The following is a 24,934-nucleotide window of genomic DNA, read 5'->3' on the forward strand; positions in this document are numbered from 1 at the left end:
TTGCAAGTTTATGGCAAATTGTGGTTAGTGTCTTAGCTTTCATGGCAGGATTCCAAGCTATGATTCCTGCTTGCAGTATTGGTTGAAGGGTAGGTACTTAAATATAGTTCACTCGTTAGGATATAATGACAAACTGTGGCATAACACAAACCTGGAGATAACAAATTATTTTAGATCTGTGTAAGAGGAGGAGACAGCACAGGAACCTGACAATTCCCAGGTTAGTTCATGTAATGGCCAACCATTACTGAATCCAGCTGAAATGCCATAGTTACTCTGTTTCAACAGTTCTCAAGCTTTCTATCTGAATGACTGTTGACCCTCACTACTGATTTGTGTAGTTGACAGCAAGATAAAAAGGCTTTGAATATAAATGATCAAATATCTGAAGAAGCAGGGCATTTACAGGGTTAAATACTGCAACAATCCTACCCCATCTCACTCTGCACCATCTTTTTAAAAATTCATTTTATTGTCAGAATAGGCATTCGGATCTGAAAATGGAGATTTGTTTCTGTGAAGAGCCCTAGAGACTGCATCTTCATCGCACATGGAAGTCTGGTCCCTTATTGTATATTACATTATTATAAATGGTAAGTTATAAATTGTTTAGATTGTATATAAATCAAATAAATAAATTGTGAGTCCTTGGAGAACAGAAATGTGTTTGGAAAAACCACTATAAGTCACTCTGAACCTAAGTGATGGAGCAGAATATAAATAATAAATTCTACAAAACATATTTCCAACTGCTGTTCAGCTAAAAAAAATTAATAACTTTATTGCCTACTGCTTCTTTTTATTAAAGTGCTATTATGGCTTTTTGTGCAAAACGAACATATATTGAATATGTGCTATAGAAAGATGGTAGCTAGACAGTGAATCCCTTAGATCAAGGGTGTCAAATGTCCAGCCTGCAGGCCACACCCATCCTGCCCAGGGCTTTAATCAGGCCCATGGGGCTCTTCTCTCTCCCCTCCACCCCCTCTTGAACTCACGCTTTGAGGCTGATGAAGTTCCCTGCTCCTTCAGTTCCCAGCTCTTTCTGCCTTGTCTTTGCTGACTGCAGCATGAAACAAAGCTGCAAGGAAAACATGGAATGAATTTTCTATTAAAGTCTCTGTGCCCAGATAGATAGGGCCCACAGACGTTAATGGAAAATCCATTCCACATTTTTATTGCAACTTTGTTTGTGTTTCAATGCAGTGGAGATAGTTTTGCTTTCAGCGTACCTATAGCCAGCTGAAAAACTCATGCTTCCTGGAGTTGTATCCTTGCAAATAAAGGGTTGATGCTTTGAGCCAGCTTGCCTTTACTGAATTGACCTGACCTAGTGAGTACTCTAACCTGGGGACCTACAACCAAAGGAGGATATTACACTGGAGAACCACTCCCAGTCTAAGTAGACCTTGGGGGGGGGGAGGGTGAGAAGTTTGCAGTGCCATTTCATTGTTTTACCAGGCTCAGAGCATTTTATATTTTTCGTTTCTGCTGTGATCCTTGTGCTTTTTCTTGATGTTTTATTTTTAAAATTGTATTGCCAATCCCATTATCCCCCCACCTTTCCATTTTAAACAATATGGCAAGAATGTTAAGCATGTTTGTATTTTAAGTTAAGAAATAATATCTTTGTCTGTGTCCTTTAAAAAGTTTATATCTCCACTACCTGACATTCGATTTTATGACATACATAGCCTCGCCCCACTAAATCCCATTTGTGTCAGATCCAGCTCTCCTAACAAATGAGTTTGACATCCCTGCCTTAGATGTTTCTTCAGATATATTTGTTCTCCAACTTTGTAGGGAATGTAAACCTTTTCCAGTACAATCCTATGCAGTTATTCCTCTCCCTCTAGTTTGTAGTTATTATGCATGGTATTATAGGTTTCCTACATTTTTATCTGTGCCTGTTCCCTTGGAAATAACTCCCACTGTAGAATTTAGTCTTAAATAGATATAAAACTTATTCCTAAATAGATGTTCAGAGAATATAGCCTTAATTTGGCAAAATCAGGGTTTTGTTGAAGATTTGACATGCTTTTATTCATAAGAATGAAGGGTACAGAATTTTTCACTTCTCAGATGGACTCTACAAAAATATTAAGTAGGAAAAGAATTTAGGAAGAGTGAAGAGAGAGTATCTGGTTGGCAGAGTGTAGATTAGTCACACAGAAAGGAAAAGTCAAGTAGTACTAAATGTGGTATAACATGCCACACTGACACTGCTTTCTATCATGGGAGATGTGAAATTTAGGCTAATGGTTTCAAGCAGCTAGACCTCACAGAGGAGCTCACATCTTCAGTTTTATTACACCCACACACTGGGTGAAGCCAGTCACTGCCTGAGGGAGGGAACAACTTAGGAGATGGCTGCAGCTGGTACACTCCTCCGGGACATTTCTGGTTGGATGAAAGAGCAGAGAAGAGGAGTCATCTCTGGGAGAGGATTTGAAGGGCAGCCTGTTTAAGGAGGATGTGCAGCAGGCCAAGGAGGCTGAAGTGTTCCTCCTCAGGCAGAGTTCCTCCTCAGGGAACAAAAGGAGGAGGAATAAGGTGCCCTTCCCTTTACAATTTGAGGCCTTAGTGGGTTTTCCACTGTGGGGAAAACCATAGCAGACCTGGGACAATGCAGCCTTGACCAGGGAGAACATCATGCCACATTTCTTGTTCATATCTTTCTTAACCATTGTCTGTCCTCTGGTAGGCCATCTCCTTTTTAACTATGTGATGTCATCTTATCCTTTGTGCGTTTGTCACAAAGAACGGAGGTTTTCTATAATGCCAATAGACCAGTCACTTCTCAGCCACTAAGTGGAAAATTACCAGCTAAGAAAGGGTAGAAAGAGTTTGTTACCACTGTTGAAGATGTGCTGCTTACTCCAATAATACAAACCTCTTTTGTTTTCTGGGCTACATCTGTTAACATAGGAATTGAAGTCTTGCCAATTTTTGCAGACTGGGAGATGAGAAAAAAAAATGCTTCCTCATCCTTTTGACTGTGTGAAAATGTAGTTTTAGCTTAGCCTCTGAGCATTCACCTTACAAAGTGATATATTTTTACACAGATAGCTGTGGTGAAATGTTATCTTACCACACCAAGGTCATGGACTTTCAGGCGCAGCAAGATTGAAAACTATAGGGAATTGGGTGGCAGCTGGACTCATATTGCGTTATGACTCCTTTTAAAATACAAAGTAGCAGGAAAGCACTTATCTCTGTTATAACGCTACCCATTGATAAATGGTCCAGATATTATCATATACCAACTTACTGAGTTACTTATGTGTCTTTTTAGGAGAACTCATCTAGCAGTTAAATATTTGTGTTATCTTTTGGGGGACAATTTCACCTAAGTCTGCCTTTAAGCAAGTTGAATCCTGGGCTAGGGACAAGATCTGCAGCTTGTTGAGGAGAATTCAACAATGATTGTGGCTTCTGGTGCTGAGAGAGACTTATATGGAGAGCCCAGATTTCTGGATTGAAAATGCTTTGTGTCTCTGGGGCTGTTTCCTGATCTCTGATCTTGGTTGATGCCTTGAAGGGATGTATAAAAATGTCCAGTAAGAGCTCAAGCAGGCATACAGAAAGCTGGTAGTCCTGAAGAAGGTATGAGAATAAGAGAAGCATTGGGCTCCTCCTCGCTTCGATTTCAGGATGCTATACAGTTAAAGACTACAGCATTTACTGAACAATGGAGACTGATTTATTGGAAAGGAGGAAGAAATAGTATGACTTTTAAAAACATGAGCGGTTTTGAACATTTCATAGCTGAAAAGTGAGAGATTAATAAATTGTCAACAAATCCTCAACGGTAGACTGGAAATTAGAAAGCGGCTTTCAATTATTATAACTGAAGTTCAGAAACAGTCTTTCTGTGAGACCAAAGAGCCTCACTAGAATTCCTGTCTTGTGGTATATTATGTTTAAGAAGCTTTTTAACCTTTTCTGTGATTAATATTCTAATTCCCTTCTACTAGTCAAGATTCTTTTGTTATCTCTACGCTGCTGCAACTGTATGTGGTTTCACCCAGCCGGATTGTTTCCATGTTATGGCTATATCATGCAGGACTGCAGGGAGCTCTTGTGGGGGGGGAAACTTAAACATGGAAGTGTATTCCCACATTTGGAGAGCAGTCCTAAGCAAGTCCATTTTATTTAATGGGGCTTGATTCCAGGAAAGATCTGTAGTCTTGATCTGGCTTTTGAACGTACCTACCCTTTTATTGGCTGGCCATCCTGGATTTTCCCTTTGTTTGTTACTGTCTGTTTCCTAATTGTGTCATCCTTGTCGTCAGAGTCCCATTTTGCATGTACTGTATAGCAGGGGTCTCTAGTGCAGTGCACGTTGGCATTATGGTGCTTGCTGACACTGTTCCCAGCACCCACCAAGTGGGTGAGGCCAAGTGGGGCTTTTGCCCAGCAAGCCTTCTGAGCAGCTATACAGATTTTAAAAAACATTGCTTTGGCAGCAGCTGGGTGCAGTTTAGCCAAATTTTAGCTGGGTGACTGAAAGTAAGCTATGGCAGCCATTTTGATGATGACTCCACCTCATGTGGCAACCATTTTGTTGTTGCACCTACCATATTATGTCAGAATTCACAGGTACCCAAAGACTCAAAAACCGTGGAGACCTCTACTTTACAGCAACAGTTTTTGTGAATCTAGAGCTCTTCATTTAATTTTTCTTGTCCCTTTCAGTTTTTAAGGATTTGAAATGGGAAATGTGTTTGCAAACAGGGTTTCTTGCCAGAATGTGGGAAACTCATGTTGCAGTGCTTAACAATCATAATGGGACTGGATGTTTCAAGGACTTTCCCCATCAAGTTAGTACTTAGCTTGTTCTTGGAGATCTATCCCATTTAGAACAGCAGAGGGAGCACTTGCTCCCTATAAAAGCAACTGCTTTAGTAACTTGCTTTGCAGAACTGGATGGACTCCTGAAGGGAGTCCTGCGGATTTTAAAAACAAAGCATTTTGGCACAATAGCCTCCAGTAAAGCCTCTGTGTCTGGCTTACGTATCTCACCAATAAAATGTGGTCTCTGAACCATGGCTTTATCAGGAGTTGATTACCCATATGCAGGGCCTGTGAGTAGAACCCCAAGTTTCTGTTGGATCAGGCCTTATAGATGGATTTATCAATATAGATATTAGTTCTAACATGATTTCTATTTATTTTATTCATTTGTACCCCACCTTTCTCCTCAGTGGGGACCATGACACAGCTTACATTACTCTCCTCTTTTTTATCTTACAACAACCCTGTGAAGTAGGTTATACTGAGAGAGAGTGTGAATGACTGGCTCAAGGGCACTCGAGTGTCCATCACAGAATGGGGTTCAGATCTGGATTTCCCAGATACTGGTCCATCACTCTTAGTCACTGCACCACACTGGCTGTTTTGCATACGTGGTCACATATTTTTTTTAAAAATGACTCTGTGGACTCAAAATGCCATGTTTAGAATCACCTTTCAGTCAGTCTGTAATGGCAGAATTCTGTGTGATGACACTAGAGGGCAACACTGATCAGCCATCTTGACAAACTACTCATTCCACCCATCTGCTAAAGTTTATGTCAATCCCTTTTGAACTTGCTCCTTATTTTTCTGAGTGATATGGGGAAGTGCTTGTGTTTGGTCTAGGATGACGTGACTCTTTATTTTAATAATGTTTTTCTTTTTGTTGGTATATATCATTTTATTAATTTTATTGTATTTCTCTCTCTCTCTCTCTCTCTCTCTCTTGATTAATTGTATGTGTGTATAGTAAATTGTATATGTATATCACGAGTGTCAAATGAGGGCTGAACAGGCCCCCAGAGAGCTTCTATCAGGCCTGTGAGCAGCTCATTGTCATCTGCTTCCTTCTCCCTCTCTTGCTTTCTTCTGTATCACAGCTTGCTTTGCCAGACTTGCTCAGTCGCACAGGAGCTACAGAGCAAAGTCTCTATTTTCTCCTTTGGCTGCCAGCACATGAAGCAATTTATGTACAAAAGCTGATCAGGCCCCCAGAGAGCTTCTATCAGGCCTGTGAGCAACTCATTGTCATCTGCTTCCTTCTCCCTCTCTTGCTTCCTTCTGTGTCACAGCTTGCTTTGCCAGATTTGCTCAGTCACACAGGAGCTACAGAGCAAAGTCTCTATTTTCTCCTTTGGTTGCCCAGCACATGAAGAAATTTATGTACAAAAGCTTGCAATGCCCAGCCATTTCATGTTTTCCTCATTGACCATGAGATTTCTGTAATGAATGTCAATAAATTAAAAGTACGGTAGGTTTGCGACTTACAGATCAACACCTGAACAGTATACTCAGGATTACTACAACACATTGTCTCCAGATTTTGATGTAATAATTCAGAGCAAGACGTGTCAGTTATCAGAAACTGTTAAATAAACAAAATATTGCAAAAGTGCTAATCTTTTAAGCATATATTTTTAAAAATTTTAAAAACAAATTTGTGTTTGTGTCCTTTATGAAGTTTATTTCTCCGCTACCTGGCATTACATTTTATGACACATGGCATGGACCGACAAGGTCTCATTTATGTTGGATTTGGCCCTCATAATAATTGAGTTTGACACCCCTGTATATTCTAAGATGTCACCCACTATAAGCCAGACTTAGGGAGAGGGAGATACAAACTTAAATATTTATGTGCAGTTTGAGTAAGTACATAGGGCATATCTTTGGGTCTTCTTCCCTTCCTATCCTATTGCACATTTTAAGCATTTCAGTACTGCAGCCAGGCACAGAATGGTCTTCTCTTATCCCAGCGATTTCAATTTCATTTTAATATCTTGCAGCTAATTCACACCTGCCATTGCTTTCCTTGGACTTGAAGTGCTTAGGTTATGCAGTTCCTCTCTGCACTGCAGTGGTTTGAATGATTCCATTTAAAAGAAAGGTTACTGAATAGTCCTGGGGCTCCGTGTTGCAGCATAGTTGAGCACAGTTTTGCCGCAGGACCTGCAGGGTTTGCTGCACATTATCTATGTTTAATGTGTGCTGCATTTACAAGGTGCCCTGACTTCAGATTAAATTATGGCCTTCCAGACCTGCCTTGTAAATTTCCTTAGAGTTATTTTATACAGAAAGATTTCTCAGGCAATAGGAGATGCATGCCTGTATGTTAAAGCAGCACAAGTCTGGGTCCTTCAGAGATCCCTAATATGGACAGTGTTTCCAGTTGCTATGTTCCTTAATGTGCTATGTTCCTTAATGTTTTATGGTAGACATCAAAGCATTAAAGAGGAACTGTGCAAATAAATTCACAGAATTGTGATAGCCTTCATTCTATGACTCCATACACTGTGGCATCATTCTTCAAGCAAATGTTATGCATGGATTAGGAAATGGGTAACAGACAAGGGTGTGCTTCAGAACAGCAGCAAGGAAGATGTGCCTGAAAATACCTGGAAAGCAAAGAGAATATAGGAGGCAGCAATAATTTGGAAGAATGGAGGAGAAAACAGAGGTTGCTGCTTGAGAGTAATTGGCAAACTTTAGCCTATTGAGGGTTGTTGCCTGTTGGTGATAGACTGTAAGACTAGGGCTGGCTAGTCAAGTGTTGTAAGCCAATTCGCTGCCTTTTGTTCTAGATGCTGATGGCAAAAGTCAATTGAAAACACTGACAAAAATGGTCAGGTGTCAGAGGGTAGAGAAATAGGTTATGAATGGAAGTTATAAGAGGGAGACTTGTGGGGGCCCTGTCAGTTCTATAGACATCATACTTGATAATTTCCCCTTTCCCTCCCTTGGCAGATCCCCTGAACTTTCCTCTTCTCTCCCCACATCTTTGGCTTTCCTTCCCTAGACTCTGCTCCCTTTTCCTTCTCTGCCACCACCCACCTTTCTTTTTCTTTTATTCCTTTGGCTTCAGTTTTCCCTTTTTATCTTTTCTGCCTCTTGGTCCTCCAGCTTTACCTCCCCTCTCTCTCCTTTTTTGTCTGCTCTCCTTGGGATCCTTGGCAATGTTGGTTGCTGAGATCTCACAGCATAGTCTTGGGAAGATCTCATTGGCATCCTTAAGGCATCAGACATTGCTTCTATGATTTTGGGGTCTTTTAAAAAATTTTGCATTTCATATTTTTCAGCTAACCTGGGACTTCCCCCAGGCTTGCTGAAAAATCCTGAAACTGATGTTTGCTTGTTTTTTGGATACTTGGGTACCTGGGTAAGAGGTTGGGAAGGAAAGAATGTCTGTATTCCTGATTTTTATTTTTAAGTAATAGATCCATTATGTTTTATAGCAAGATCCAGGGCCAACAAATGGGGTCCCAGTTGTATCTTTTATTCATTTAATGTGGCAGTAAAACTTCATAACAAAAGGCTTATTGGACTGGCTGATAAATTAAGCTTGGGAGTGCTGCAATTCATCATCTCCCTCTCCATACACACAGTGGTACTATCTGGTCTGTCCACTGATTTGCCCTAGCAGGCCTTTCCTATTGTAATTACTGTGGTCTGTAAGGAGAGGATATGTAGGGAGCTCAATTGTATCTAACAGGAGTGCTAAACTCCTATGAAACTTGGATGGTGTCTCAAAGCCTTCCTCTTGGCAAAGCCTAGACAAAACTGAGTCTCTCAGTGGTCACTTTGCTGGCAGGCAGCTCATTTCAGGAGCATCTGTTTCAAATTTATTGTTCTCTGTTGTCATGCTTCAGTGTAACAGATTCTGGTTCTTGCTTCTTCCCTCTGCAGACCCTTTTACCAACTGCAGCCCCAGCTGAGCCTTCTCCCAGGGGCCTCAGTAACACCTTAGGCCAGCCTGCCCCAAAGGAACAGAAGAGCAGGTGCTGAGCGGGATATAGACAGTGGAGTAATTCTCTGCTGCATCCCAGAACACACACATGGGCATGCAGGGTGCCACACGCGGCTTTCCCATTTCACAGCCTCTCATTAGTTTGATGTCTGTGGGGTGATTGTAATGAGGGGTTTATCGTGTCTACAATGAAAGATCTTTGCACTGATAATATTGGAAAAGGGGGGGGGGGGGAGGAACTGTCATAAACCAGGTTAATATACCCACCATTGCTAAAATCAAAATGTTTGAAAGAGAAACTTTAATATTTTCTCAAAGATATTTATGGGTTGAGCTATGTCCAGCTCTTACCTTCCAGTGATTTTACCCACCATTTCCTATCCTGAGAATGATGGCAAATCTGAACAATACAGAATACTGCTCTATCATATACAATGCTTACAGTTTGTTACCATGAACAAACTTATACATAACACTTGTAAAATGTTATTACAGATTTATGCCAAAAACAAATGCTGATTTTTTTCCACGCTCTTAAGAGTAGGGCTAATTGCTTATAGAGGTTTACCAACATTGGGCTATATTTTCCCCCTTAACTGGGAATAATTGAGAGTTTAACTCCCCCCCCCCTCCAATTCAGTGAGGTTCACTGACAGTTTGAAAACCTCTAATATTTACTTCTTAAACAGTGACTCCATATAAAATAAACTATTCAAATATAGTATAGGAGTAAAATACTGACTGTGATATACATCAAATTTCATAAGAAACAGTACTGAGGAAAAATTCCAGCTGTACTCTTATCCTTTTTCACTATCTGATTTTACTTTCTCATATTTTACCCCTCTCTACTAGCCCATGTTAACTATCTTTGCTCTCTTTCCTGATGTTTCAATTTAGCACCCACCACAGATACTGTAATCTTCCAACTGTGTTTGGAGAAGTTGTGCTGTTGATGAGATAAGGAATGCTTTCCTTATTGAAAATGCAGTTCCGTGCTCTCTTGCTAGATTAGTTGTGTGTCGGGAGTATTTTAGATTCCCTCTGATTCCCATTATTATTGTTCCACAAGGAGTTGTCACAAGATTCATATGCTGCTTGTGGAAGCATATATGATGGGAAATATGGAATCAGTTGGTTTCAGTGCCTTGTGCCAGGTTTACTGACTGCCGAATGCATACCAGCATAATTCAATATTGTTAAAAACTTTGAACCTAGTCACTTCACTCATAGCTTATAAGAGAGTACCTGTGACACCAATGCAAAAAGTGGGGTTAAGCCATCCAGTGATTTGGTGATATCCAATTTACAGACTATCATCTATGGTCCTTGCTTGTGTAGTCCCTTGTAGACATGTTCTTCATAGTATTCAGGAGCTGGGTGGAGGTGTTGTGACATGGTTTAGAAATTGAAGTTTAGGATATTTACAAAGAAAACTATGAATTGGCCCTGTTCTACATACAGGGCCAGCCAGACAGGTAAAATTATGTGTTTCCAGAGCTTGGATTTCTCAGTTACTAGGGAACTTTCTAGGATATGCTGAACCTGTACAAAACAGGCATCACTTGAATTAACAGGAATTAACTGAGCGTGAGTATAAATGGATAGTTTTATAGTGGAATGTAATAAGCAGTGGGGTACCATATAGGTCCCACGCTCTTTAGCTTGTTCATTAATGATTTGGAGATGGGAATAAGCACTGAAGTGGCTAAGTTTGCGGTTGACACTAAGTTGTTCAGGGCAGTAAGAACCAGGGAGGACTGTGAGACGCTTCAGAGGGAACTGTTGAGGCGGAGTGAGTGGGCATCAATATGGCAAATGAGGTTCAATGTGAGTAAGTGCAAAATAATGCACATTGGAGCTAAAAATCCTAACTATAAACATTCAATAAAATATTTTATTGGATTTTTTGTACAAATAATAAAAAAGAAAAACAAAACAAAAATACACCTGCACACAAAAGAGAAACAGCTACAGTTGTAAAAGAAGGAATTAATATCTGATTTTCTCCACTACTAGAATCCATACACAGTTCTTTTTTGTAGAAAAAGTCCAGCAGGAACTCATTTGCATATTGGGCCACACCTCCTGACACCAAGCCAGCTGGAACTGCATTTAAAAAGTGCTTTAAAAAAAAGCCCTGCATACATTTATTCATTGTGACTTCAGTCCAGAATCAGACCAAGGGAGGGAGTTAGCTCTGAAGAATGCAGAGATCCCTGGTCTGGTGTGGTTATAAAACTGCCTTTAGAAGCCTTAAGAATAAGTTAAAAACTCAAGATGGGTACTGGTGTTTCAAGAAGAGTTTGGGTACTGGAAAGAGTGCACCAGTTTTCTGGAAACCAAGAGAGTCAGAATACTTGCCCAAACCTGGACAGCTCAGGCAAGCCCGATCTTATCAGATCTCAGAAGCTAAGCGGGATCGACTGTGGTTAGTATTGGATGGGAGATTGTCTTTGAAATACCCAGTCGAAGATGGGGGCAGGCTTATCAGCAGCCTCCCTGAATATTCTCCATGCCCCCAGTAGGGGACAGTCACCAGAGGTCAACATGATTTCCAGGTGCAGACTCACACATGCGCATACACGAAAAATAAAAAAAGTCAGAATACTCAAAGAACATGTGCTGAAAGGCTAAAAAGCTCTCAGTCAAAAACATAAGAACTACAGTCTGTGCATATACTGATTTCAGCTCAGAAATGTCCTCCCTGATTTCACCTGACTGTTCTCCATTATGTTAAATAAAATGTTTTGGGTTTTTTTAATTTCAAAATGCCTCGAGTGGGCTCCTGATCCTTTCCTCAGGTTTCTGCGCTGAGCCAGTAGCCAAAATATCATGCTGTGACAGGGTGGGACAACCAGAATTCTTCAGCTAAGAAGGGAACACATTACTAGGATGGCTCAATGAGTAAAGGGAAAGGAAAACAGAGGGAAAATCTTGCCTCTGAGGGAGGGAAGTGGACAGGGTTTTCATAGTACCTTACCAGAATCAGCTACTGAGCCCACCTGAGTGATCTAGTACTCCCATTTTGTGCTTTTTAACTACTTGATTGCTGCAATTTTCTCTCAAGCTATGAATATTTATGACCACCAACCAAATTTGCATCTCATGGAATGGGAAAACATGTGCATCTCCCTGTTAATGCCCTTCCTTATGTCTGGAAATTCTGGGTCCATAAGCAAATGTAATAAGAATGTATACAATTTTATTTTAAAAAGCTTTAAATGAGTTTTAATTATTCATAAATTACAATAAAGTAATAACGGGTAGACCACATATATACAAATGTATCTGTCAAAATATATATCAGTCATCTAATGTTTAGTACATATTGTGGACTTGTAATAGAGTTGGAAGTGAGAATTCTTACAGTCTGAATTCATAACAAGGCTTCTTTGAAATCCTGTTACTATGAGATGGAGGCCCATAATCAGATCAGAAGATGAGTAGGATAATATTTGTATGGGCATCCAACAGCATTCAAGACCAACTGAAAGTATTCTGTGCTTTTAAAAGGAAATACCTAAAGTGCAAATACCATTGATTTTAAATTGTTTTTTCTTGCTTGCTTGGTTCTTGTTGATTTAAATAATTGATTTAATTGCCTTTATTTACATCTCTAAGTCTAAACTCATATTAAGATTTCCAGAAGTTTATTAATGGAGATATTCCCTTTTAGCCTTGAATATGATAGCTTATAGATATGGGAGAGTTTTTAGTTTTCCACACACACCACCCCATCTCCCCAGAACTGGTTTCCTGGCTTTAGACGCCATGATACTGCCCATTGTTGGGAAAGATCTGAAGAGAAAGCTGAGTAGTACAAGTAGCAGGGTGTATAGTTATTTCATTTATAGTCTGCCATTCTTGTTGAGATTCAAGGTGGATTCAAAATTAAAAATACAATAAAAACATATGCTGCATACAATAAACAGTGGTGTAAGATTGCCTAAATTGTTCGGACATTAAATCTACAACCTCATTCACTTTATTAGGAATAATACTCATAGTGGAGAAAAAATACAACATGCTCTAGAAAGAGGCTTTGGGTGAGTGCCCTTGCTATCTTCTCATCCACCCAAGTGAAGACATTCACTCTCTCCCCCTACCTCCAAGAGAGCTGATCTCTGCCATCTGGAGAGCAGTTGTAATTCTAAGTGATTGCCAGCCCTCAACTGGAGACTGACAACAAGAAGATGAAGATGATATTGGATTTATATCCCGCCCTCCACTCCAAAGAGTCTCAGAGTGACTCACAATCTCCTTTACCTTCCTCCCCCACAACAGACACCCTGTGAGGTAGGTGGGCCTGAGAGGGCTCTCACAGCAGCTGCCCTTTCAAGGACAACCTTTGCCAGAGCTATGGCTGACCCAAGGCCATTCCAGCAGGTGCAAGTGGAGGAGTGGGGAATCAAACCCGGTTCTCCCAGATAAGAGTCCGCACACTTAACCACTACACCAAACTGGCTGTGAGCAGTGGTTCACAGAAGGAAATGGCATTGTACCTGTCTAAGGTTCCACCCCTCCTCAAGCCCCACCCTCTCCAGGTCCTTAAATCTCCAGGAATTTCCTAACCTGGAGTTGGCAACCCTGTCTCCTTCCCTTTATCTGCCCTCTTTCCACTGCCCCCCCTCTCCCTGCTGCCTGTACCTAGGAAAAGGACAGTCTTTCTTCATGGGAGAGAGACCACAGTAGCTTACATCGTTCTGCTCTCTCCCCTTTGATCTGAACAACAACCCTGTATGGCAGATTAGGCTGGAAGTCTGTGACTGGTCCAAAATCACCCAGTCAGCTCCCTCAGCAAGAACCTATGTCTGACAGATCCAATTCTAAAGTCCTAACTCCTATGCCATCCTCAAACTCCACCATAGAATCTTTAGTAATTTCCCACCATCCTGGAACTCCCAGCCATGGTCAGAACTGGCTCCAATGAATTCTGCCTCAGAAGCCTTTAATGATACCTTTCAGACCAACAGTTCGTATCTGATAACGTCGCTCGTGTTAAGCACAGGGCTTCAATCTCTCTGTCTCGCTTTCCCTCCATATCTCTCTCTTTGTATCTGGTTTGTTGCCACAGGGTGACATTTTCCCCCCATTCCAGAGGAGGATAGGGAGGAATCCTCAGCCAATCAAGGGAAGCCTTTCTCTGGCTGTTTCCCTCCTCCCTCCCTCAGCCAATCAAGGGAAGGGTTTATTTCTCTCCTGTGAATCAGTGCAACAGGCAGCTCAGCCAATGGGAGAGCAGGGGGGGCCAGTAACTGCCAGAACTAAGGTTGGTTGTCTTTTACTGACAGAATCAGTGCTGCTGGCTAGCAGCAGCTACTTAGGTGGAAGAGAGGAGCGGACTCAACCAATGGCATGCAAGATTGATAGTTTGACAGGCCAAAGGTTGATGCATCACAGTCCCACCCAGTCCCAACCAGTCAGGTTGCTCAGTTTTGCCAAGATGAAAGGAGTTTTATTATTTTATAGATATAAATTTACTCCAAACTAAGTCCATTGAACATATTATACAAAATGATAAGTGTGCGAGCCTCCCTGACCTTTGTTTTCAGTGTTGTGGCAAGTTTTCAGTTATTGTGGTGACTTCCACACAGTGAGGAGACTCCCAGTTTTCCTCATAGGCAGCAATTCTGTGCATTGGAAACACTTTCCCCTCTAAGCTGAGTTAGAGCGAGCTAGCTCACACATTTTTAGCCTCCAGCTCACCCATTTTTGTCTTAGCTCAGGAAGGATGATCCCAGAGCACACTAATTTATGCAGTAGCTCACAACTTTAATGCCAATAGCTCACAAAATAGAATTTTTGCTCACAAAACTCTGCAGCTTAGAGAGAACATTGATTGGCAATAGGGCTTACATATAGTGAGTTAATCCACATTTCCACTGCCTCATACACTTGAAACAACCATTTTTCTGCTTACACCATGAGGAGAAGAGTTTAAAAGGATTTTTAAAACTGGCAGGTGACAGTTGTTAGTTTGATTTGTTAATTACAGGATTTTTGTTTTGTTTTTTAAACTTGAGCTTGGCAGTGTGGCAAGGGGATGACCACTACAGGGAATTGTTGCAGAAAATGTTGTACTGCTATGGACAGGACTGGGAAAGATCTGAACATTCCCATCCATACAGCAGCCACCAGGGGTATCTGGGTTTCGGAGCACCCTAGGCTAGGACAGGGAAGCTGCCTCTCACTCTTCTCACCCAGCACTGTGCTGCAGGAGGCTGCTGCATGCCTTATGAACATAAGAGAAGCCATGTTGGATCAGACCAATGGCCCATCCAGTCCAACACTCTGTGTCACACAGTGGCCAAAAAACCCAAGTGTCATCAGGAGGTTCATCATGGGGGCCAGGACACTAGAAGCCTTCCCATTGTGCCCTCCCCTGCACCCAGCATCATACTTTGGGGAGAAGAGGTCCCATCTCTGTCCCCCCAGTGGAGTGAGGGGAGGAGCAGACTCCCTGTGGACTAATGGAGGATAGGGATACCTCTCAGATCTGGTGCTGCTTGCCACTAAAGATCCTGCTGCTGCAGGTTGGCAGGGCAGTGAGGGCTGGTTGGTTCCTCGCCATTTTTTGTGCCCTAGGAGATCACCTATAGACAGGCAGGTCCTGGCACCTAATGAAAGGAAGGAATTACTGCACCAGATAGAAATGGAGTGAAGAAAGGAGAAATTTGTAGCTACAGTGAAGACTGTTGAGCAATAGGACTGACAACTAGGTATGTGTGCCCAGATATATCTGATCTAAATAGAAACCTGAAAAATACCTTAGCGGTATTTTTTTTTTTTTTTGGTGGGGGTATATTTGGTTATCCAGATGACATTCAGGATTCTCAACAATACCAGTATCTGTGTCCGGAATGTTTTTGGAAATATTTGGGAATATCCAGGGCTGGCATGTTAAAGGATCCCAGGCCTGCTTTCCCCCCTTAACAGTTTCCCTCCTTTAACATGCAGTGGGAGACATCTCTCCCAGGCAAATGGGATCAGACATTAGGGGAGCTTTGAACTGTTTGCCCAATCATAATGATTCCCTCATAGCCCATAGCTTTCTGACCATGGGCAAAGGATAAAAAAGCAGGCATGGCTGCAGATTGACTCCGTTTCAAGGCAATATTATTTTGGGAGTGCTGTTGGTGTGCCTCTGGCTGCTCTGGTCTATCTGCATCTTGGATTAATTCTGCTGTCTGACTGCCTGAGAAGACCCTCTTTTGTTTTGTGCAAGGACTGGTTTGCAGCTTGTTTTAAAATATTGTTTAAATTATTGTTTCAAGTTCTGTGTTTTTTTTTTGCTTGGTGGGCAGTAATAGGGTGCATTTTTTTGTTTTTTTTAAATAAAGCCTTGTTTTATTATTTTTTTTAGAATTATTAGGCTAACCTGGGCTCCAAAACAATTGGAAGTCAGGTGTTTTTTCTTTTTAAATAAGGTTTAGCCTGCCTTCTTTGGTCTTCCAAAAGTTAAAGTCAGGTTTTCAGAAAAACTAGGGATTTATCTTAATTTTTTGGGGGGGGTGGGGGGAGGGAGGAATGAGGTTTTGCTTGTCTGCTAGGAAAAATAAAATAAACTGACATTTTAAAAAAGAGTTTGATACTTCCATCTCAGATTTTAGTTACAAAAAAACAGTCAGCTTTTAGGCTGGAAAGTCAGAACTTTTTTTTTTTTTTAAGAATTCAACTGAAGCAAGTCTAGGTTGGTTTTCCAAATGAAAGGTTAGGTTGGGGGTGGGGGAAAAGGTTAGTGAAGAAGAGGAATAAAGTCAAGGGCAGCAGCTTAGTGAGTTAGGTTCAAGAGTATGTCCGTTAGTACTCCAACTCAAGTGCCACGTAGTAGCTAGCTTACTTTGGTGAAGTAGTCCAGGGGGACAGAAGGAGCAATAACTGTAAGTACAATGGGGCTCTGGGGGAAAGGCTAAGCAGAAAACTACAGGAGCGGTAGGGAGATGGGCTGTGGCTTTCCCCATACCCATGCAGAGGCCTGCCTCACAGCAGCCTTCCACCACTCCATCCATTGGCTGGGGGTGGTGCAATGAAGAGGCCTAGCAAGGTCCTCTTCATTGAGGCTGCTGCCACAGCATTACCTACAGAGGTACCTGAGGTAGGTGCTGGATCTAGGCTACAGTCTGCTGCTCGGACTACCTCTTTTCCAGATGTTGTGACTCAGCAGTTACAAGAGCAGCCTGAGCTTATCTGAAGTTGGGGAATGAGAGTTTTCAGACTTTCACATTCATCCCAAGGACCCAGAGATTGCTGGAGGAACAAGAGGAGCTAGCTGGCAGGTCCCTTCTCCAGTTCCTTCAGAGTCCAGCAGGACTTCTGAGGAGAGGAAGAAAAGATGGAGAGCACCTAAGAAGAGACACCTGGAGGTGCTGCCAACTACCCCCCATCTCCCTTGGGCATCTCTTGGCCCCCCCAAACACAGAGTGCCTTCCCCAAGCATCTCACAGGAGGTGGCTCCAGCAGTGCCTGCATCCATTAGGCAAGGTGATGGCCCCTCTACCTTCACCATTTAGAAGCACTTCCAGAGGATGGGAGGTCTGCAGGTCACACAGTGCCAGCCATATAGCACTAGGATCAGTGGAGGGGAAGACCTGGCTCAGCTTTCTATAACCAGGCTCAGGAACCATTTGAAGACATATCACCAGGTTGTGCTTTTGTGGTGGGGGCTGGTTTGGGGGCATGCAACTGCCAGTCAGCCAAGAAGAGAGTTGCTCAGTAATCTGATCTGGTGCTGTGCCTCCAGGTCTCCTGTAGAGAAGGGATGCCAAGTATCTCTGACAGAGATGTTTGGTATGACTGGTGCTAGGGTGCCAAGAGGTGGGCAGTAGAGGACAGGGACGAGGGTCACTCACCTCATTGGTGAGATGTTTGAGCATCCATTTTCCGTTGTTGAAGATGCCAGGTTCCACAGGCTGCTCCGAGATACTTATCCCTGGCACATGATCCTTGCTTGCATCATGCTGAGCAAGACCATAGTGTCCTTTGTTTAGGGCTGCCAGGAACCATATGAAGGCACAGCTAGCCCATGCTCTTAGGAGAACGGCACACTTCACTTCCAGCATCTGGAGCTACCCTCAGGCACAGGAGATCTACCTCTCTGTGATAGCTCATTGGTGACAACCAGTGGATGGTTTTGGATGGGCATGGGGCAATCTGAGCAAGGCAGGGTGAGAGGACCTGTCGGGTCATATGTTGCCAGGCTTTGTTCAATACCAGCACCCTGGCAAAGGTGTCCATGGTAGCCAACATCTTTGCTTCCATCAAGAAGCAGTAAGTGGCATGAGTAGACATGGGTCTCTCCTTAGCTACATGCTAGTTGATTGCAGTGTAAATATTAGGGCAGAGGCACAGGCCATGGACCTGAGGTGTTTTTATTGTGTGGTCTCCTTCCTTCACCTGGTGCTGAAGGACGCTTTGGATCCTGCAGAGAATTCCAAATAGGATGCTTCAAGTTGTGATTTTCAGTGTCTGCACCAGAGCTGCTGGCATCTCACAAGTCACTTCTTACGCAGTGTGAAGGCTACCTATCAGCTATGCCAGAAACAGGTGTTGATGGGCATGCCAGAACACTGCCTGATCCGTGATATCAACCTTTGATAGGAACTTAATATGCGGAAATGGGCAGTTGGAGCTTTTCATGGAATGGAGGAAAATAACATTTATTGAAGAGGCATTTCCCCCCTCTAGATTCCTGCCCCTCCTCTGCTGTCCTGGTTTCATAAAATGGTAAATTATAATAACTTAACTTGTATTGGTTTGTCTGTGGCACTTTAAAGAAGTTCCCCAGATCATTGCCTAAAGAAGGGTGTTCTGAATCGTGTTGCTTTTTTTGGTGCCCGTTATCTAAACACACCTCTCTGAAGCCTTCGTTGTGTTAGGTAAACTGCATTGCTACTAATACAGATGTTACCGTTAATGGCTGATGTCAAATATAAATTTGTTGCTGCTTACTCTGTTATGTTGCTGTTGGGTCCAGTCTGCCGTTTCATCTTCTGAATTGAGGCCCCCCAAAATGCACTTGAGTAGATGAGAAGATAGGAGTGGAGATGAAATAATTGACTCTGCCTCATCTGTTTGCTTGGCTACTTCAGTGCTATGAAAAGGCACATGTACTTGTCAAGTGGACACAAAAAAGAGGTCAAGATGTCTATTTCACTATGGCCAGGTCATGACCTCAGCCTCTGTGGCCAGTATCTTCAAATCCCCACAAGGCAATGGGCCTGTGGTGTGCCTGCCCCTGTTTGTAAGAGAAAGAAACCCTCCCACTGAGAATGTAATTAAAGCAGCTTGGAAACAGAGGGGAAAACTATGCATTCTCTGGGGCTCATTTTATTCCAGCTTTGATTAATGAGGTTGGGTAGAGTTAATGAACGGAGAGTTTAAAAAAGAGAGTGCAGTCCAAGCTGATAGATCTCCCTTCTCTTGGGAACTTGCCATGGGTTATGGGCAGCAACAATGATCCAGCTATGGGGGTTTTAGGGGATCAGGTGCTGTTCCTATCTGCTTTAGATCATTTATGCAGAGAATTATCTCCAATGGTATTTCTCCTCTTTCTCTTGGCTGAGACACAACTGACTTAACCTCCTTGGGTTTGTAGTTAGAATAGCCAGTGGGAGCTCCTTGACCAAACCAGGCCACTTAGCTTTGTTCTTGGTTCCCCAAGGGGTTCCATTGTCTACATATAAAACTGCTCTTTCACTTGTATAGACAGAAAATGTCAGAAGCCCTTTTTAGCTTGAGCCATCAAAGATTTCTGCCTCCTTTTTTATGTTCCTAGGTTGTTTGTGTTTGATTACTCCCTTAGCCAGCACATTTTTAAAATGCATTCCTTGTAATTCATTCATTGGGTGTACTGTGCAATCCTGTGTCTTCTGCAGAATCCAGATAATCTCAGGTTTCCTTAAAAGAAAAAAGTTTCTGGACATTGTGGCTAGAGAGAAATGCCTGAATATAAACAGTTTCTGTTTTAAATAGAGATTTGACATCTGAGAGCTGCTGATAGTCAGAGGTGGAAATCCTTTGAACACAGTTTTCGGTCCTTCACCACGCCCTTCATTTTATTTGACTGCTAATCGCACGTGATCAGAAAAATAAGGCTATCTATACGTAAAAAAAGAGGACATGAAAAAAACACAATACATGAATGAGCCATTGGCAATGAAACAAGGGGGGACCTATATTACATATTTTTATTCCTCTTGCACGGGGTTGACAATTCTGGGTTGGGATATACCTGGAGAATTTAGGGGTAGAACCTGCAGAAGGACTCAGTGGGGTATAATACAAGTATCAATTTTCTCCAGGAGAATTGATCTGTGTCACCAGGAGACCAATTCTAATTCAAGAAGAAAAAGATATTGGATTTATATCCCGCCCTCCACTCTGAATTTCAGAGTCTCAGAGCAGCTCACAATCTCCTTTATCTTGCTCCCCCACAACAGACACCCTGTGAGGTGGGTGAGGCTGAGAGGACTCTCACAGCAGCTGCCCTTTCAAGGACAACCTCTGCCAGAGCTATGGCTGACCCAAGGCCATTCCAGCAGGTGCAAGTGGAAGAGTGGGGAATCAAACCTGGTTCTCCCAGATAAGAGTCCGCACACTTAACCACTACGCTAAACTGGTTCTCCAGTTCCAGGAGATATCCAGGCCCACCTGAAAGTTGTCAACCCTGTGTTGTACTGAGGAAGAACTACATGAGCTTCCTCTGTCGCACACCTGTGAAGAAAGAGAAGTGCTGAAATTGCAAAATAGGAAAAGCAAAGGGGTGAAGAGAGGAACTGGATTTATAGGTAAAGGGCAGACGTGGGTGTAAGCCAACTCTGTCCCCTTCATCTGGTGACCATTGAATGAGAGGCCTGGTGAAGAAAGGAAAGGAGGCTCTTCAAGAAAATTATTGCATCTGCAAGTTGCTAGTATGTATAATACTGACAGTTTAACATTAGCAGTTCTATCAGTGCGAAAGCTGAATAGTCGAGGCCTTTAGCAAAGAGATGGTTATTGGACTGGCTTATAATCATACAGACTTCTTATCTCCTTTTAGCAGCTAAAATACTTCTGAGAAGCTAGATTAACAAAAGGACTCTCACAGTGAATGAGGAAGCAGATCCTGTGGTTGTTCAATCAGCTCAAGTGACTACTTCCAAGAACAAGTAGAGGAGCACACAAGAAGAGAGATGCTTGCAGTTCTGAGGTGAGTGGGGATGGCTTATCTAGAGGTACCATCTAGTCTAGCTTCAGAAGCAACAGGTGCATGTAGGACCAGTAGTCTCTGTAAAATGAGATTAAAGTGAGTCACAACATGTAAAGTTATTGACAGCTGCGAGAATTAATTTTGCTCTTGTATCTCATTCATTATTGTTACTTATTATTTATTTTATTATTCAAATGTATATTCTGCCCTCCCTGCAAGCAGGCTCAGGGCGGATCACAACATAAAAATTAGAATATGTGTGTCAGTATAATTAACAATTTGACATCAAGAAAACAGTATAAAATTTTAAAACACAGGGTTTCCAGCTGGAATCAGCTCTGAGTTCCTAGTCTTTTAAAATATGGAAATAGCAACTACTGTATCTTCTAGAGTCTGAACAGGGATATCAAACATGTGGCCTGCAGGCCAGATGTGGCCCGCACAGGGCTCAAATCCATCCTTCAAACAAGTTCCTTCCACTTCTTTTTCCAGGGTGGCGGCTGCAGCCACACCGTAGCTTGCTTTTTCCCAGCTCTCTTGGATTTCTCTATTTCTATCTGGATTTATTTTCTTTCCAAAAGACTCTGATTAGGAATTAGAACACTTGGATTGGCCTTTATATCTTGGAGAGTGGAATGATTTCAGATGCCAAGTGATAATAGCATACATTGGTAATGAGACAGGAAAAATAGGTCTCAGTTCTGGAGGATGCATTGTCTTGAGCTTCATTACCAATTGCAATTCAGCAGTCTCTCTTTCTAATCTCCCTTTGAAATTCCTTTGTAAGAGCACTGCTACTCTTAGGTCAGCAACTGAATGTTGTGGTTTCCAATGTCCACTTACTGTTTGCCTCCTCCTGGACTGAATCCTACTGGATGGAACTGAGACCGACTTTTCCTGTCTCATTACCAATGCTGGTATCACCATACATAGTATCCCTATGCATATTGCACCTAATCCAATCAAGCCTACTATTGTCATTCACCTGCTACTGCCATTCGACATCTGAAATCACCTTTAATAAGTTTATATCTCCAGTACCTCCTGTTACATTTTATGGCACCATGCTCCAGCCCAGTAAAGTGACATTATGTCAATCTGACCTTGTAACAAATGTGTTATAGTTTGTATGATAGAAGTGGCAAGTGCTGATTAAGGGTTACTAAGTATTCTGTATCACATATTCGTGCATTCATGGTGAAAGGATGTACCTTCTGATGTTTTTTCCTCCGGCTGTTTTGCTTCAGTTAGGTGTAGTGGTTAAGTGTGTGGACTCTTATCTGGGAGAACTGGGTTTGATTCCCCACTCCTCCACTTGTAGCTGCTGGAATGGCCTTGGGTCAGTTATAGCTGTTCTTGAAAGGGCAGCTTCTGTGAGAGCTCTCTCAGCTCCACCTACCTCACAGAGTGTCTGTTGTGGGGGAGGAAGATAAAGGAGATTGTGAGCCGCTCTGAGATTTGGAGTGGAGGGCAGGATATAAATCCAATATCATCATCTTCTTCTCTGTTCTCCAGCATCATTTCACTCACCTACCTGTCTTCCATAAATCATCCCAGCTAATTAGTGGTTATGTGATAAATTTCCTTATGCCATTTATCTAGTTGGATGTGATTACGTGTTTACAACACAGCAGTACTTCACACTGAGGGCATTAAGCATTGCCTTCTCTTTGAATGGGTTCATAGACAGAGCCATGTTACACAAAAATATTTTACTCCTGTTTGATACCCACTTTCCTAAAACTGGTAGGAGAGATATTTATAAAATACCGCCCCCCCTTTAGCTCTTCCCAAAGAACCACATTGCAACAATTTTCCTTCACAGATAGCAAGTTCAATTTACTTCAGTCAGTGATTTAAGTCTCCAAGCAAAAACTGTTTTGATTCTTTCTAACTAAAGTGCATGCTAAGTTGTTATAATCCTAAAAATGTATGGACTTAAATCTAAACAGAGACTTACTTCAGATTCAGAAAGTAAACGGTGTGTTTCTTAAATGTTTAATATCACTGTACTTAATAGCCAATGGCTGATCCCTGCCCCATGGATAGTTAATTCTGCATAATGGGTTAACCACAGCTGTGATTCAAGGCTCTGATCATAGCACTGCTCCCACCAAAAGTTCTGATTGGCTCAAGGAGTTGTTCCACAGTACTAGATTCTGATACCAACTGGTCAGATAGCAGTGGACTATCAGGAGTGGTACCCTGATCCAGGACCATAGCCAGAATTTCATGTTTGGTGGAGCCCACAGCTGCATTTTTTGTTTTGAGGGGCCAGGGGGCCACCCAATTTGGCCCTAAACACTTCTCAAGTAAAGTGACAGCCTTCCCCCCTTGTCTAATTCAGTAAACCTTCCAGGGGGATCCAGCTGCAAATAGGCTTCTCCCTCCCCTCCCCGTGCCGATCTGAAGCCCCTCCCTGTCTCTCTGGCCAGGCAAAAGTGAAACCTCCTTCCCACCCACCCCTCTCAGATTTCAAGGCCCACGCTGCCTCTGGCCACTGAGGATCCAGCTAGCAAGGGCTTGTTTGTGTTCCAAGGAAGGCTTCGTCACTTGGCACCCCAGCACTTAGAGGGTCTCTCTCTTTCCCAGAGCTCTTCTGTGCTGGCATGGCAAGGTGATCCCAGGAGTGAGTCTCATCCCTTGGGCATGAACGCTGGAGAGGGCAGCAGCCACAGGGGCCTGGTCGGAGCATGGCTGAGCAGGTGGCGACCACAGACTGCACAGTGGGCCACGCCAGGCAAGGGATATGCCGCAAGAGCACTGGCCAGGCAGTGTCGACATCTGCTGCAGCCCCCCACACACTATGTCTCTGGTGGCACCTCTGTAGGGCTTTCAGGCTGGTCGCTTTGAGAATAGGAAGAAAGTGCTGCTTGACTGGAGCAGCGGTGGTGGTTGCTGCTTGTTTTGAGTGACACAGCAGAGAGGAAACCAGCAATAATGCTACAATAGAATGCTGCATTTGTTCAGAGCCATGGCGAGTGGTGGTGAGCAAAGGGGGCAGCTTGGCGGCCCTTCAATGGAGGGGCCATACAGATAGAAGGGGGAGGGGTGTTGAATGGAGTGGCCTCCCCCCCGCCCATGGCCCCACTATAGCTATGGGCCTGCCCTGATCACCATCTCAGTCAACAAGTCTGGAAAAATTCCATGGTCGATAGCATCAAAAACTGCTGAGAGACCCAGGAGAACCAGCAGAGCTGTACCCTCACTCCATTTCCTCCAGCAAACATTGTCCATCAGTTTTCTACTGAACTAGTTATGAAATAAGACTAAAATGGGCTGATAATGTATAGTTCGTGTAAGTTAAGATCTCAACTAGGTATTATCCTGAGCACAACCTAAGACTTGACACAGCTACAATTCATATTAAAAGACGAAATAACTTCTGAAATATGTCCTGCCTCAGAAATAACTCACTAGTGCTATATTATGTGATGTGTGTGAATATTTATGTAAAAATAGTTAAAAACTATTCTGCCTTTTGATCAATTTCAGTTGTAATCCTTTGTAATAAACAACATGCCCAGCGTAACACAACTTCACTGAACTTATGCATGGACCATTTATGGAGTTTTAGTACAAAAAGGAAAAACAGCTTTGTTATGTCTGCCCCAAATTTAAAATGTGAGCATTCTTTGCACTTTACATGTGAGTAATAGATGCTTTCAAGCTGTGGTGCTGGAGAAGACTCTTGAGAGTCCCTTGGACTGCAAGAAGATCAAATCAGTCAGTCCTAAGGGAAATCAACCCAGACTGTTCCCTGGAAGGTCAGATGCTGAAGCTCAAATACTTTGGCCACCAAATGAGAAGGGAGCTGGAGAAGATCCTGATGCTGGGAAAGACAGAAGGCAAAAGAAGAAGGGGACAGCAAAAGTTGAGATGGCTGGACAGCATTACTGATTTAACTAACACGAATATGAGTGGACTTCGGAGGATGGTGGAAGACAGGAGGGCCTGGCATGACTTGGTCCATGGGGTTCCAA

General features: G+C 42.7%; 1 long non-coding RNA gene across 1 annotated transcript in view; it reads left to right on the top strand.

Moving 5' to 3' along the window:
* Window positions 1–512: 512 nt before the first annotated feature.
* Window positions 513–24,934, top strand: part of LOC132580296 (uncharacterized) — a 70,628-nt gene continuing 46,206 nt past the window's right edge. The window contains exon 1 of the long non-coding RNA XR_009556045.1: window positions 513–593. This is a non-coding gene — a long non-coding RNA (uncharacterized LOC132580296). The remainder of the gene's footprint in view (window positions 594–24,934) is intronic.

Source organism: Heteronotia binoei, chromosome 12, assembly GCF_032191835.1.
Source record: "Heteronotia binoei isolate CCM8104 ecotype False Entrance Well chromosome 12, APGP_CSIRO_Hbin_v1, whole genome shotgun sequence".
Taxonomy (NCBI): domain Eukaryota; kingdom Metazoa; phylum Chordata; class Lepidosauria; order Squamata; family Gekkonidae; genus Heteronotia; species Heteronotia binoei.